Consider the following 17357-nt stretch of genomic DNA (forward strand, 5'->3'; position numbering starts at 1 on the left):
TCTTCCATGCCTCCCTCCTTAAACGCTGCTCACCGTCCTGGTCCCCCTCGAGGATACCTCCTGTTCCCGTTCTCACCCCTGAGGGGGTGGAATTCGAGGTGGCCAAGATTATGGACAGTAGGATGGTCCAGGGCTCCCTCCAGTACCTGGTCCATTGGAGAGGATACGGGCCGGAGGAGAGGACTTGGGTACCTGCCCGTGATGTTCACGCTGGGGTATTGATCAGGAGGTTCCACCTTCTCTTCCCCACTAAACCGGGTCCCCTTAGTAAGGGTCCGGTGGCCCCTCATAAAAGGGGGAGTACTGTTAGGGATCTGCCAGGTACTTCATCTAGGTATACTCCTGGGATTAATCAATCCACACCTGAGGCCAGACCTGTTCGACTGACACCATCTCCCACCAACCAGGGTGGCAGGCTCAGGAGTGGGAGAGCCTATCGCGGCCTGGTCTGTCGGAGTTAGCTCCGCCCCCTGTCCTTTATTACCTGCCCTGTTCTCTCCCTCAGTGCTTGTAATTCTTTTGGATTCCTGGCCCCACTGCTGCTTGCTCCAGCCTGCTTCTGCCGTGCTTCTGCCTTGCTGCAGTTCTGCTTGACCTGCTTTGCTTTGCCCCTGGCTTGCTTCTGTCTCCGTGCCCGCTTGGGTGTACTCACTTCGTCCTGGTCCTGACTTTCGTTCGCCGCTCCGTTTCCTCGTGGCGTTCCGTGGCTACTGCCCCTTCCCTTGCGTGTTCCCTGTTTGTTTTCCTGTGCACTTAGACAGCGTAGGGACCGCCGCCCAGTTGTACCTCGTCGCCTAGGGCGGGTCGTTGCAAGTAGGCAGGGACAGGGCGGTGGGTAGATTAGGGCTCACTTTCCCTTCACCTCCTTTCTGCCATTACAGCGCTCCTTTCATCTGGGCTCTCCCATGGGCCCAAACGGAAGTTTATCACCACAAATAGGGTATTGCTGCACTCAGGGGAAATTGGGCAACAAAATGGGGTATTTTATTCCTTGTGAAAATAAGACATTTTAAGCCAAAACGACATCTTATTGGAAAAAATTAAAACATTTTTAATTCACAGCCCAATTCAAATAAATTCTGTGTAAAAACTATGGTGTCTAAATGGTCACAACACTCATAAATGAATTCCTTGGGGGGTGTAGTTTCCAAAATTTGGTCACTTCTGGTGGGTTTCCATTGCTTTGATACTTCTGGGGCTCTGCAAATACCACATGGCACCCGAAAACCAATCCAGCAAATCTGGACTCCAAAGAACACACAGCGCTCCTTTCATCTGGGCTCTCCCATGGGCCCAAACGGAAGTTTATCACCACAAATAGGGTATTGCTGCACTCAGGGGAAATTGGGCAACAAAATGGGGTATTTTATTCCTTGTGAAAATAAGACATTTTAAGCCAAAACGACATCTTATTGGAAAAAATTAAAACATTTTTAATTCACAGCCCAATTCAAATAAATTCTGTGTAAAAACTATGGTGTCTAAATGGTCACAACACTCATAAATGAATTCCTTGGGGGGTGTAGTTTCCAAAATGGGGTCACTTCTGGTGGGTTTCCATTGCTTTGATACTTCTGGGGCTCTGCAAATACCACATGGCACCCGAAAACCAATCCAGCAAATCTGGACTCCAAAGAACACACAGCGCTCCTTTCATCTGAGCTCTCCCATGGGCCCAAACGGAAGTTTATCACCACAAATAGGGTATTGCTGCACTCAGGAGAAATTGGGCAACAAAATTGAGTATTTTATTCCTTGTGAAAATAAGATATTTTGAGCCAAAGCTACATCTTATTGGAAAAAATTTAATTTTATTTAATTCACAGCCAAATTCAAATAAATTCTGTGTAGAAACTGTGGGGTCTAAATGGTCACAACACCCATAAATGAATTCCTTGAGGGGTGTAGTTTCCAAAATGGGGTCACTGCTGGTGGGTTTCCATTGCTTTGATACCTCTGGGGTTTTGCAAATGCGACATGGCACCGAAAACCAATCCAGCAAAATCTGCACTCCAAAGAACACACAGCGCTCTTTCCGTTCTGAGGCCTCCCATCGCCACAAGTGGGGTATTGCTGCATTCAGGAGAAATTGGGCAACAAAATGACGTATTTTGTTCCCTGTGAAAATAAGAAATGTTGATGAAAAATTACATTTTATTGGAAAAAATTCATTTTTTTTAATTTCACAGCCCAATTCAAATACGTGCTGAGTAAAAACCGTAGGGTCAAAATGGTAACAACAACCATAAATTAATTCCTTGAGGGGTGTAGTTTCCAAAATGGGGTCACTATTGGGGGATTCCCACTGTTTTGGCACCTCAACACCTCTTCAAACCTGGCATGCTGCCTAAAATATATTCTAATAAAAAAGAGGCCTCAAAATGCACTAGGTGCTTCTTTGCTTCTGGGGCTTGTGTTTTAGTCCACGAGCACACTAGAGACACATGTGGGACATTTATAAAAACCGCAGAATCTGGGCAATACATATTTAGTAGTGTTTCTCTGGTAAAACCTTCTGTGATACAGAAAAAAATTGAATAAAATTGAAATTCAGCAAGAAAAATGAAATTTGCGAATTTCACATCCACTTTGATTTAATTCCTGTGAAATGCATAAAGGGTTAAAAAAAACTTCTAAATGCTGTTTTGAATACTTTAAGGGGTCTAGTTTTTAAAATGGGGTGTTTTATGGGGGTTTCTAATACATAGGCCCCTCAAAGCCACTTCAGAAAAGAACAGGTACCTTAAAAAAAAGGCTTTTGAAATTTTCTTAAAAATATGAGAAATTGCTGTTTATGTTCTAAACCTTGTAACGTCCAAGAAAAAAAAAAGAATGTTCAAAAAATGATGCCAATCTAAAGTAGACATATGGGAAATGTGAACTAGTAACTATTTTTGGTGGTATAACCATCTGTTTTACAAGCAGATGCATTTAAATTCAGAAAAATGCTATTTTTTCTAAATTTTCTCTAAATTTTGCAATTTTTCACAAATAAACACTGAATATATCGACCAAATTTTACCACTACCATGAAGCCCAATGTGTCACGAGAAAACAGTCTCAGAATCACTTGGATAGGTTTAAGCATTCCGACGTTATTACCACATAAAGTGAAATATGTCAGATTTGAAAAATGAGCTTTAAGGCCCAAACTAGGCTGCGTCCTTAAGGGGTTAAAAAAATACAAAACTTTTGTGTTAGGGCCTGTTCACATCCCCGTTTGCTTCCGCTCCGGGGTTCCGTCTGAGGTTTCCGTCGGGTGAACCCCGCAACGGAAAGTGAAAGTGACAGCACAGCTTCTGTTTCCGTCACCATTAGCGCAGTCGACTACGCTATTGATTCCGTCCGAAAACCAGACGGAATGGTGACGAACAGAAACCATTAGCGATGTTTCCGTCACCATTGAGATCAATGGTGACTGAAACGGAAGCTGTGCTGTCACTTTCACTTTCCGTTGCGGGGTTCACCCGACGGAAACCTCAGACGGAACCCCGGAACGGAAACGAACGGTGATGTGAACAGGCCCTAACACAAAAGTTTTGAATTTTTTTAAGCTGGTTCACAAAAAAAAATAATTCCAAATTCTACTGGACCAACTGCCTATTCAGAGACCGGCAGCAGCTCCAGGAGCGACATCATAAGGGACACACTAGGCGGATACGCTGAGTAAAACTACACAGCTTATCCGCCCCGGTAGCCGCAGGGAATTCTGCCAGCAAAACCGCACCAAATAGTGGCACAGGTTTCGTGAGGCGTGTCCGCTGCGGGAATCCTGCAGGGAAAAAAAGTTTAGACTTGCCCCGGCCGTAGTTTAGATGACGAGTCTCTCTCTTCTGAACGTAGCCCCGCCTCCTGGGATGACGCTGTAGACCATGTGCCGCTGCAGCAGTCACATGGGATGAAACGCCATGACAGGAGGCCGGGCTGCGCTAAGAATAGAGGATCGCGTCACCAGGACTACGGCCGGGGCAATTCTAAACTTTTTTATAAATGTAAAAAAGTACCTTTTTTTTTTCTCATGTGTGATTTTTGCGGCAGAACCGCAGCATTTCCGCAACAGAGGAGCAGCGATTCCACAGAATACATTGACATGCTGCGGCTTAAAAAGCCACACTGCAGGTCCATTTTTTTTGCAGCGTGCGGATGAGATTTGTTTAAATCTCATCCACTCTGCTGCGACTGTGATACAGTGCGCATTTTCCACAATAAAATGTGTTGCATAAAATCCGCAGTGTTCATGCCTAGTGTGTTCCTACCCTAAGGCCGGATTTACACAAGCGTGTGCTTTTTGCGTGCGCAAAAACTTGGCGTTTTGCGAATGCAAAAGGTCCATAACAGCTCCGTGTGTCAGCAGCGTATGATGCGCGGCTGCGTGATTTTCGCGCAGCCGCCATCATGATGACACTCTGTTTGTATGTTTGTAGCACGTGGTGCTTTTCTGTTTTCATTCATAGTCTATACTGCTGCGGAAGTGCTGGGCGTGATTTTCACGCACCCATTGACTTCAACGCACAAATATCGGACATGTCGCGAGTTTTACGCAGCGGACACACGCTACATGAAAATCACTGACAGTCCGCACGGCCCCATAGAGTAACATAGGTCCGCGCGAGGCGCGTGAAAATCACGCACGTTGCACGGACGTATTACACGTTCATCTGAATAAGCCCTAACAATAAGGCCCAGTTCACAGAGTTTTTGGGCCTTGATATTGACTCGGACACTGCGTCAGAATCAGCACCAAACAACTTCCAAAACCGCCTCCCATTGATTTAATCTGAAATCAATGGGAGCCAGTTGCGGAAAAAAGAAAAAGCAGCACGTCCTTTCTTGCCGCGGTTCCGCCTCTAACCTGCCATCGAAATCAATGGGAGGCAGAAAATGCATTTTTCGCTGCGTTTTTTGTCTGCTGTCCTCAATCACAGCGGGCAAAAAACGCAGTAAAAAAACGCGGCAAGATAGTGTGGGCAGGTCAAAATCTGCCTCAAAATTCTTTAAGGAATTTTGAGGCAGATATTTTCGGCCTGCAAAATACTCTGTGTGAACAGGGAGATACTTAAACAGCACTTTGAGACACTTTACTCACCGTGTCAGAAGAGCTGCTCCCACTCCAGTCCTCTTCAGGCGATGTCTTCAGTCCAGTCCTTCACCTCCAGGCTCCGGGCTCCAGAAAATGGCGGGGATCGTAGAACTCCTGCCCCCGCGCAACAACTAGACTCCTCCCCCTCTCCTTACGCAGCTACGCTCTGGAGAAGAAGGAGGCGGAGTCGGAGGCGGAGTCGGACGAGGAGGCGGACGAGGAGAATGAGGAGGACGAGTCGGAGGCGGGCCAGCAGGTAAGTAGACTGTGCGCCGCTGTCCCTGTGTGGCTGTCCTTCCCCCTAGATCTTGTGTTGCGGGCGCACCGCCTCCCTCTTGGCGGCGCGCCTGGTCGTTCGCGCGTGGGCGCTTGCGGTCATGCGCGCGCGGGTGCGCGCTTGCGGTTGTACGCGCGCAAGCGGGTGGTGTTTCGCGCCGGTGATGAGAGGGGGGCCCGCAGCTCACGGCGGTGTTTCACGAGAGGGGGGCCCGCAGCTCACGACATTTTGGTGAAAAGAACAGGCCCCATTGCAGGGGCCTGTTTTTTTCTACCAAAGGCAAGTCGCGGCAGTTGCCGGGCCCCCCTTTCAATTAAGTTTGGCCGGGCCCCCTACAGTAGTACCCCTAATACCCCCCTGATGGCGGCCCTGTAAGAGAGACAACGTATTAGGACAAATCCCAATCAATGGAAACATTTTTATCTATAACAGAGACCAGTCCCCAACGTTGTATTTTATAGCTTTATGTGTATTATATATTATCTAATTTTTATACTTCTACAATGTGTCTCTTATTAGTGAGTTACTATAATGATCTATATTCTTATTACATCACAACAGTAACTATTATGGGGTTTCTGAGGGGGGTTCATACAAATATTCACACAGAGTAAAGTTATTAGCAGTCCTGCTGCCCCTACCCCTACAATGCTATAGCTAAATGTTAGTGGTTACATAACATGGAATTTAGTGGCTATTAAAAGTTTGTTGCCTATTTGGCCTAGGTATTTAACTGATCAGAGGGCTTTTTCTATATGACTTTCTAATATGAATCAGGGGACGACATACCATATGTGAGATCTGTGCAGTTATATTGGGGCCAGGGCTGCCAACCGTCCGTTTATTTACAGACGGTCGGTAGAGTCTGGGAGAAAAAAAAACACTGTCCGTGATTTTTTTCCTTCCATCAAAAGTTCGCAGGGTGCATGCGCCAAAATTGACATACACAATGCAAAGACAAGGGAAGCGGTGGCCACGGCACCTTGGGAGGGATCCGGCCAGTTTGTCCTGGTTCTCCCGAATCGGTTGTTAAAATTAAATCTGGTCAGGAGGATGTGGGGGGAAGCAGGAGCCAGAGTCGGCCCCCGCTCCCTCAATTGTATCCGCGTCCTTAGGATGCGGATACAATTAATTAGTCTAGCGCTGCCTAGCGTGGCACGGGAATTATGAGTCCAGTGCAACGCCATTCGGCACTTTAGCAATGATGCAGTCAGCGCGATGAGGCATGGTCTCTGACCCAACATGCGTCGTTCGAGGACGGCGCGAGAATGGGGAAAGGTGATGATGTAATGTTCTTCAGTGGGCAGTGTTGGGGGCACTATCTACAGGAGACTCTATGAGGAGCACGATCTACAGGGGACTATATCGGGGCACGATCTACAGGAGACTCTATGAGGAGCACTATCTACAGGAGGCACTATCTCTTTATCATTAACTCTTGATTTTGTAATGTTTCTGTAAAAATTTTGGTCTGTCCATGATTTTGAGCTAAGTAGTCCAGAAATTACTGAAGTAGATGTTGACAACCCCGATTGAGGCCCAGAAGCTACGGGGGCCCAATGTCACCCCATGAGTAGCTAGTAGCATCGTACTGTCTATTAGATTGCATATAAAAGATTGAGTTAATGAATTTCATAGCTCACAATTACAGGCGGATTATTTGAGACACATAAGGGGGGGAGATACTCTATGATAAGGGGGATGATCTATGGTTAAAGAACAAGGGTCCCATATACTGTTCTTGTACAGGGGCCCTCTGGTGTCTATGTCTGCCTCTGTTTGAAGTAATGTCTTCGTCCAGGTATGTCGCAGGTAGGTTGCCCTCCTATACTTAGCTGCTGTTCGCTCAATATATTTGCAAAACAGAAAACGACTGGCGGGTGCTGTATATAGTAACTAATGTTAGACTTACCTCATCATGTGCTACATGACTTGTGGACGCTCTATATGTGGTGATATCCTGACCCCTTCCACCACTTTCTGTTTGAGTCCTGTAAATATAAAAACATTCTGCCAGTATCCATTGTCACCTATGTCTGCTGACCATGACTGGATTATGTAAGTCACTCAACTCCTTGTCTATTGTACTGTAGTGGTACGGCCACCCCCAGTTTCACACTGAAAGAGAAAGCCTAAACTAGGTCTACTGAAAATGTAACCTGTGGTGCCGTAAGGTCGAGGACACCGACGAGTCCACTGCAAGGAGCTGCCGCAGCCGCCAGCACCCTGGTTTGGACATTACCCCGCCCCAAGACATTGCAAATACTTTTACTAAGTCTTGATGTATCGGGAATGCATGGCGATGTTGCCTTAAATCCATCTACACTACTACACCCCTAATTCCCTTACACAATTAACTTTACTTCACCCCTAATCCCCTGAATCAATTACCTTAAATCTACCTTCAGGCCAAAACCACCACCTGTTGTTCCCTAACATTTCCACCCAGACTACTTGGCCCCATCAGCCATGTGGCCAGCTCCATATTAGACAAAGAAACCCATTACCTACACTATCCGTCTCCAACTATCTAAGACTCCCCACTGCTACCCCTCTCTTCCTGGGGGCTACATGGCCCTCCTTGTGGTTCCTTATGGGTATTTTGCGCGTCACTTTTTCAGTGTAGAAAGCTACTGGCGGGTACTGTATATAGTAACTAATGATGGACATACCCCATATAGATGAAATATTGCTTCAGAGAGTCCCCCTGGCAGCAGGCAGCCGATCTTAAGGTGTTCTGTAAAAAAGGATAATTGTGTCGTTTTATTTCTCCAGACCGACGTGTGCTCAGTATCGATCCCCCAACAATGAAGGAAATATACACTGGGGCTCATGTACACAGCAATTTCATGTGGACGGACCTGTATGGTGGCGCACTCGTAATGTAGACACTGTGTGCGCTGTTTGCTGCCTCCATAGTCCAACAATGTATTAGGAAATTACATAAATAACAAGTCCCTTATATATTACTAATATCATAATATCTTCTTTATGGAGCATTTCAATAATATAGAGCTGCAGCAAAATTCCCAGCGTTTACTTTTGCTAAATGTGAATGAGGTGGTACTCAAATACAATCACACAGTGCCCAAATAACTCTGCCAGACAGATATTACCTGCCACACTGTAATGTAATCCATTAACTAGGGAATGTATCTGCACCCTGAGCAGTGCCCTTTACTTAGGTTTTTGCACCAAGTGTCGGGATTGGGTGTGCAAGCAATGTGTGCCCAAGACATCAAGGCCAGTGGTTCCCCATTCAGTAGTGACAGGTGATGCACCCAGTGTAACCACACAGGTCGCACACCCCTAAGGCCGACCCTGGTTGACAGGTCTGTAGTACAACATTGGGGAATTTGTTCCCACAGTCTTGTCATGTGTCTCTATAAGAACATTCTGGATGACATCAGATTATAGAATTTCTATAGGTTGTTATTTGCTATAATACTTACATATATACAGTGGATCTTCTAGCATGTCGGCTGTCACTGGTGCCACAAATTCAGATGTTATAAATGTCTGTAAAATACATAATGGGTTTAATACACATACATAAAATAACGCCATATCTATAAGGAATAATAATATATTTACTTTCACACATTTCATTTTCTATCACAGGGCGAGTCAGACATTGAACACATTTTGTAATATTAGTCTAAACTCAGGGAACACAACTATAGGGGGGAAGAGGTTGGAGTCACACACAGGCCCAGGTGTCCATGACTGGCATTAGAGGGTCACAATCTCGGAAAATCCCCAATGCCCCCATCTCCTAGAGGAATCCTGAGTTTACTTTTGACCCCCTTGACTGCCCTAGACCACCAGATAATTTAAAAATAATCCCTTTACGGCCTTAAACCACCAGTGAATTTACACTGAACCCTTTCACAGCCCTAGACCACCAGATAAATAAAAAAAACTGTATAAAAAAATGTTGTGGTGGGATGGCGGGTGCGAGTCTAATTTGCTTGTTGCCCATTTTACATAAAACCAGCCTATTGTGTCTGTGGTGTCCAGATTATATATGGTATATGATAGTTGGCAGGACCTGATATAGATTTGGCATCAAGGCCCAGGAGCTTAAAGTTATATCTCTATATAAACCAGAACTTAAAGGGTAACTATAGAGAAATGTGGAGTTTCTGATTCTCTTTTTCTTTTGTGGTGTCTCTGGACACATATAATGTGGATACATGTAATGAATATACTGGGCATGCACCAAGTTTGCTGACGACAAATAAGTTTAGGTGGCAGCTTCGTCTGGATCCATAGTTGACCTCATCGGATTTCCAAGTTCTTGGTCTCTTTTCCTAATATATTACAGGTTTGTAGCTTGTCAGTAATAAGAAGTCACTATATTTTGTGAGGGCCATTTAGTTCTATTCTTCCATCTACCACCCCCAGTATTGAAGCGGGGGAATATTAGGAAAAACAACCTTGTTTTCTGAGGGACAATATGAGAAAACTGAAATTGGGTTCTTGGATTTCGGTACCAAAAAAAATATCCATTATTGTTATAAACCATCCAGCCAGTAAATATGTGATATAATGTGTGTGAAGAGATACAAGAAATATTCGGGACTTACCTTGGACTCTCCTACTTTATAAGCTGGGCTTTAGTTGGGCGCTTTCCTTATTCTTTGAGCCACCCTCATACACCTGGACCTGAGATCATGATACAGACAGAATATGCCTTTGGGTATCCGCCTAGGGAATATTTCTAATATTAGTATGCCAGTATATTATTTAAATGAACCATGCACCATTTTATCTATCACATGCGACGAAGGGTATATTTACATTTGGTATTCTGTTCAGGGGTTCCATCACTTTTGGCGGAAAAGAATAGTGCAGCATTGAGCAGTATTCCTGCCATCAACATGATGAAACCTAGACAGAGCCCACATGAACCCCTTTATAAGTAAATAGGATCTGTCAGGCTCCGCTAGGAGTCTGCTGGGTCTATTCAGCTGTCCGTTGCCTCTATTCACTACAGAGCGCTTATTGAGCACTGTGTAAAGGTCAGCAATCTTCAGCACTCCTGCTGTTGTGAAACTACAATTCCCAGCATGCCCTGAAAGCCTTTGGCTGGAATAATAAAGCATTTGGTTGTGAAGACTTGCTGGGAGTTGTAATTTCACAATAGCTGGAGTGCTGAAAGTTGAAGACCCTGTGAAACCTGCTTCTGTCTTCTCTCCTTGGTGCCAGGAAGTCTGACCGTCAGAAACCCAACATTTAGCTGTTCTGTCGCGGATACAGCCATCTTAAACCCCTGCCTTAAATGTGAAACGGTGCAGGTTTCAGGTCCAGGATTGGCTGCCGTAAATATACTGTGAGAAGAAGGTTTTTATAAACATTCAAGTGCCGACCTTTCTCTATGGTTTCTGGTTTAGTAAATAAATTCCCTGTATAATAGCAATGCTGAAGTATCCTTTCTTAGAGATCTGTATTGTGTTGTTCCTCTTTTATTACTCCTGGAAATCTATGTAGAAATTGACAATTGGGTGCTGCTATTTCTTTTGTCAATGGTCATGTTCTGATACTACACAATCATTGCAGATAGTTTCAGAATGTTTAGGGACACGGACTATAGACAAAAAGTATGGTATCCCCCATATTAATACATTATCAGGAGGAATAATAGAGGAATGGCAAAATGCAGAGTGCTAAGAAGAGATGCTCCAGCATTATAATTTTATGGGAAATATAATTATTCACATGTCAGGAGAGCGGACACGTCCTCATTAAAAAGAAGATATGATCAGTATTATATACATAGAAGAGATAATACATAATCCCTGGGATTGGAGCCTAATTCTAATTAAATATTATCAAATTAGATTACACTTCATGGAAAATACAATTTGACAGTTATAGATTTAGGCAGCAGTGGATTTGGTATCACTATTAGGCCTCACTCACACGAGCGTGGCGTTTTTGCGCACGCAAAAACGCGGCGTTTTGCATCCGCAAAAACCACTTAACAGCTCCGTGGGGCAGCAGCATATGATGCGCGGCTGCGTGCTTTTCGCGCAGCCGCCATCATTATGACACTCCATTTGGATGTTTGTAAACAGAAAAGCACGTGGTGCTTTTCTGTTTACATTCATCCTTTTGACAGCTGTTGCGCGAATCACGCTGTTCGCACGGAAGTGCTTCCGTGCGACATGCGTGGTTTTCACGCACCCATTGACTTCAATGGGTGCGTGATTCACGCAAAACGCCCAAAGAACGGACATGTCGTGACTTTTTTTCAGCGGACTCACGCTGCGTAAAAATCACGCACATGTCTGCACGGCCCCATAGACTAATATAGGTCCGTGTGACGCGGGTGAAAATCACGCGCGTTGCACAGACGTTTTTCCCGTTCGTCTGAATAAAGCCTAAAGCAGTTAATGGAGAGCTATAGACTTTTTCTTGGTATGAACCATCATAACTGACGTCTTCTCTGCTGTGTGAAATGTATATTCCAACCAGTATTCAATGTTAGTGCATTGCTTGTCTGGTTATAGTCATATATGTATGTATAGTATATACCTCAGGGTTTATGGTGAACCAATGATCGATCGATTCATTACCGGGTCTCCTGATCAGATCTGGCCTCACTCCTAATATACAGAACAGAAGAAATACACATTATTACACACAATCGAATGGACAACTGAAGAATATAGAAGAAAAACAGAAAAGAAACTGACCTCTGGGATGATAAATCCGGGATAACATGAGGAAAATCTTAGCGGTGCCTGAAAACTTAACAGAGGAGAGATTTAGGCTATGTTCACACGGAGTATTTTGCCGAGTTTTTTGACGCGGGAAACGCGTCGCAAAACTCGGCAAAAGCGGCCCGAAAATGCCTCCCATTGATTTCAATGGGAGGCGTCAGCGTCTTTTTCCCGCGAGCAGTAAAACTGCCTCGCGGGAAAAAGAAGCGACATGCCCTATCTTCGGGTGCTTCCGCCTCTGACCTCCCATTGACTTCAATGGGAGGCAGAGAAAGCGTATTTCGCTGTGTTTTATGCCCGCGGTGCTCAATGGCCGCGGACGAAAAACGCCGCAAAAAACTCTGCGAAAATCGGCGTGCAGGGAGAGGAAAATCTGCCTCAAACTTCTAAACGGAAATTTGAGGCAGATATTCCTCCTGCAAAATACTTTGTGTGAACATAGCCTAATACAGACCCTTCCATATGTTACATAGAAGAAAGTGTAAGGCCCTGTTCAGACAGAGTTTTTTTGCAGGTGGAAAAAAAATCTGCCTCAGAATTCCTTCAGGAATTTTGAACTGTCTGCACGAATTTTCCCACGTTTTTCCCGCAGCGTTTTTCACCCATGGCCATTGAAGCTAATGCAAGGGTCGCGGGCAAAAACGCAGCACAAAACATTCAGACACGAGTGCCCCATGATTTTTCTTCCTCCCAATGATTCTGCCGGAAACTGCGGCATGTCCAAGCGGCCAAAAGCGTCCCATGAAAAAAACGCCTCTGACTCCCATTGAAATTAATAAGGGGCAATTTCGGCCATTTTTTGGCGCTGATTCTGACGCTGTTTCCGCGTTAAAATCCTCGCCAAAAAAACTCTTTGTGAACTGACCTTTGTCTAGAATAATATATAGAGTAACTGAGAGTATATGTGTGACGGAGGCTGATGCGTGGCATCTGTCGGAGGTATACTCTAACATCTCGCGCCATACTTCTCAGGATATATATCGGGTTTAGAGACAAGTTAAGGAAAGACACGAAAGATAAATTAAAGTGAAGATAGATCAAGCCTGAGTCTGTATTCAGGAGGATTCCCCGGCAGCAGCAGTTCTGGGACAAATCGAGGGATCTGTTCAGACAAAATCCAACATAAAGTATAAAATCTCTAATCACAGGGTAGATACAAGAGAAGTTGTCACGTTACAAGAAGTTACACCAAAGTGGAAATTTAATTTATTTATTAAAGAATTTCTCTACCTTGTACAGGCAGTCAGAGAACCACCTGAATGGACTATAGGACTATATCAGCCTTCCTTAGTCCACAAAGGTGAGATACTTGGTTTCACCTTTAGATATTTATGACTGCCTCCGAGTATTAGAAGTTACCTATCTGCCTCAGTCGCATGAAGGAGGGGAATAAGCCATATGTAAAAGTCAGAACTTTTGTCGGGGAGTCACTACTTTCAGCATCACATATTCACTCAATGAGTTCATGAATAAAGTTAAAAATGCAGGTTCAGTTTTATACTCAAATATTTTATCTTTTGGACAAGTTATAGAGTACCTGGACCCTTAAAAGATGACAAGAAGTATATAAGAAGAAAAGATAGATGGATGGATGGATGGATGGATGGATAGATAGATATGGGATAGATATGGGATAGATATGGGATAGATAGATAGGTAGATAGATAGATAGATAGATAGATAGATAGATAGATAGATAGATAGATAGATAGATAGATAGATAGATAGATAGATAGATAGATAGATAGATAGATAGATAGATAGATAGATAGATAGATAGATAGATATGGGATAGATAGATAGATAGATAGATAGATAGATAGATAGATAGATATGAGATAGATAGATAGATAGATAGATAGATAGATAGATAGATAGATAGATAGATAGATAGATAGATAGATAGATAGATAGATAGATAGATAGATAGATAGATAGATAGATAGATATGAGATAGATAGATAGATAGATAGATAGATAGATAGATAGATAGATAGATAGATAGATAGATAGATAGATAGATAGATAGATAGATAGATAGATAGATAGATAGATAGATGATAGATATGAGATAGATGATAGATAGATAGATAGATAATAGATAGATAGATAGATAGATAGATAGATAGATAGATAGATAGATAGATAGATAGATAGATAGATAGATAGATAGATAGATAGATAGATAGATAGATGATAGAAGTGGGCTGTGTGGCTATCTACAAGGGGGAACTGTGTGTGGTACTATCTACAGGGGGTCTGTGTGTAGCTATCTACGAGGGGGGTATGGTGTTATCTGCAGGGGGCAAGGTTACCGATGGGGCACTTTTATTGTGTCGAGCACTAAGGGATCATTATTACCATCTGGGGCGTTGTGGATTACGAGTATATTTAGAGGATCGGGTATAGGTGAGGAGGATACTGGAAAACAAACAATGAAGAGGACATGGGGCTGAGCATTGTGGTGCAGCCCCTTTACTCTGATCATGGGGGTAGCAGGAGTCGGATCCCCATCAATCTGATATAGATGGACTATCCTAAGTATAGGCCATCAATATTAAATTATGCAAAATCCATTTAAAAGGTAAATACATTTTATATAAAGGTCAAAAAGAACATACATAAAAAATTATAGAGGATCTGACGTCTCTCCTGACATGTCTGTTTTAGAAAATACTTGAGAATTCACATTTCCATTCACACATTACTGATAGCTGCAATTTTTTAGGAAATAGTAAGTTGTAACTTTAATGGGGAAATATGAAACATTGAAATATCTGAATGTAAAATCCACATGTTCAGTTGTTACTTGTGTTAATAGGAACATTTTACTGGAACTTGAACAATTTGTCAAAAAAAACAAACAACCATCAGAACAAAAATCCTTCTGCAATCATATAGTTGTGGTGATGTGTTGGTGTTGTTAGAAATTGCTGCAGTAATGTCCAGTGTGAATCTGGCCTTATATGAGAATTCTATAGTGTATATATTATATGCATCCAGTAACATGTATAATTAATAACAATGACATTATAGCTGATAAATCATAACATGCTGCATCTTACCTGTCAATCACACAGTCAATCACAGTCCTGGTGCAGATGTTATTGGCAAACATTTTAGAAAAAGCCCAAAAATTGTGATCTGTAGGATACACACTGATCAAATATCAAGTGCAAAGTGAGTGTAATCCAGCTGCACATAGAACCTAACGACTAGTACTGTCTATGACATCATCAGTGACATCATAAGCGACTGCAGTATCAGTTACATCATCGATTATCTCCTACCGCCTGGACAGACTGTCTGTGTATACACTGGATATAGGCGTTACATGGGACTGCTGTTTATAAACATGGAAGAAAGATACATGTGTGGTTATAGGGGCTACGACTAAGAATATATAATGTATGAAACGTGTAATCTGTTACTACATGGATATAAACTGTTATAATAATAAAGGATACATTTTATCAAACTTTCTTTGAGTTCTGGATTATCTCATTTTTAACGCTCCACAAAGTTACCAGACTATTATCCGCGCACCGAGAGTTTATTGGACACATGGACGGCCTGGTGAGCAGATGAAGTTTTTGTCTGTTTGAAGACGTTACATAGAAGCTGACATATTTCAGAAAGATGATATCATTGGTGTCACTTATATAAATTATATCAGGGGTGAAACTGTCAATAATAAGGTCTAATAATCTCATCATAACCAACCTCATTTTGAAATGACATATTATTTTTATTCCGGACACTACAGTCACTGACCAATTGGCTCAGGGGTGGGATTTACATTTTTAAAAACAGGTTCTCTGTTTTGCCGACAAAGACATTTGCGCCAAAGAGTGAAGTGTGCGGTGTTTCGAGATGTATCGCGCCATGGAAAATGGTTCTAATAATCAAATAAAACAATTACAATATTTTAAATAAACCCTATATTAAGTGGACTCTAAATAAAGAAATTCCCTGTCCAGAATGTTTAACTGGATTGCTACACTATGAATATAATTACATAAGCATACATACCTACGTACCCACACGTTATATTAAACTCATCCATTACGTATAGACCTATATGCGCACATTCAATATCCTAAGCATGCTCAGCCCATTTAGTTAGACTGTGAGAAGGGTGGAGGACAGTGTGGCGTGCACAGTAAGCCGTTAAAAATCTCTCGGCTGATGCACAGATACAGTGTCAGAACCAAGCTCAGTACATATATACAGCGCTAGAACCAAACTCAGTACATATATACAGCCCAGAACCAAGCTCAGTACATAAATACAACACCAGAACCAAGCACAGTACATATATACAGCACAAGCACAAATAGAGCTCAGTACAGAGATCACTTACAAATTTCGTTTAACCCTTGCCATATAAGTTTGTATGACAAAACTACAGCTCCCAGTATGGCCTGAACAATGGTAAGGATATGCTGGGAGTTGCAGTCACAAAGAAGAACGGTACACCCATCTCCTCGGTGCAGATCATACAGTGACTACAGTACTGATCAGTCACAGGGAGAATAAACATTTAGTGACTCACAGGTGACGTCTTCTCAGATTGGAGTCGTTCTTTTCCTCTTTTCCATCCAGTACAGACCTCCATGACGACTCCTCCTTGATGCATTTCTGCATAATTTGCCGCTCAGATGTCTTCGGCTGCTCACTTTTCCAACATTTACACACCTATAAATGAAGATAAAATTCTCATGGTGCCACACTCTATGCCCCTGCGTATAATAGTATCATACACTGCACAGCTGAATATAATAGCACCATACATTGTGCTTCTGAATATAATATTACCAGACACTGTGCCCATGAATAAAATTGTGTCAAACACTGTAAAGTAAAGCACCACACACACACACACACACACACACACACACACACCACCCCCTGCAGATAGTGCCACTCACAACACTACCTGTAGATCGTGCCCCTCATAGAGCTCCTTGTAGATAGGGCCCCTCATAGAGCCCTCTGTAGATAATGCCCCTCATAGAGCCCTCAGTAGCTAGTACTCCCCATAAAGCCTCCTGTAGATAGTGCCCCCATAGAGCCCCCTGTATATAGCGCCCCTCATAGAGCCTTCTGTAGATAGTTCTCCCCAAAGAGCCCCCTGTAGATAGTGCCCCATAGATCCTCATGTAGATAGTGCCCCCTGTAGATAGAACCCCAAACACTGCCCACTGAAAAAAAATAAAAAAAATATTACATGCTCATCTGTCCCCGTTCCAGCGCGTGCGTCCTTCAGCGA

At 43.1% G+C, this 17357-nt stretch overlaps 1 long non-coding RNA gene across 2 annotated transcripts; it reads right to left on the reverse strand.

Annotated features, from left to right (window-relative positions):
* Nucleotides 1-1863: 1863 nt before the first annotated feature.
* Nucleotides 1864-15243, reverse strand: LOC142740478 (uncharacterized). Of its 2 annotated transcripts, XR_012880713.1 has the most exons (8): nt 15151-15243; nt 12059-13187; nt 11898-11968; nt 9947-10067; nt 8810-8876; nt 7270-8094; nt 5087-5726; nt 1864-2118 (listed from the first exon to the last, which is right to left on the reverse strand). It is a non-coding gene; the product is annotated as an uncharacterized LOC142740478 (long non-coding RNA). The 2 variants fall into 2 exon arrangements; XR_012880714.1 differs by lacking the exon at nt 5087-5726.
* Nucleotides 15244-17357: the final 2114 nt, after the last annotated feature.

The sequence above is a fragment of the Rhinoderma darwinii genome, chromosome 2, assembly GCF_050947455.1.
Source record: "Rhinoderma darwinii isolate aRhiDar2 chromosome 2, aRhiDar2.hap1, whole genome shotgun sequence".
NCBI classification, from domain to species: domain Eukaryota; kingdom Metazoa; phylum Chordata; class Amphibia; order Anura; family Rhinodermatidae; genus Rhinoderma; species Rhinoderma darwinii.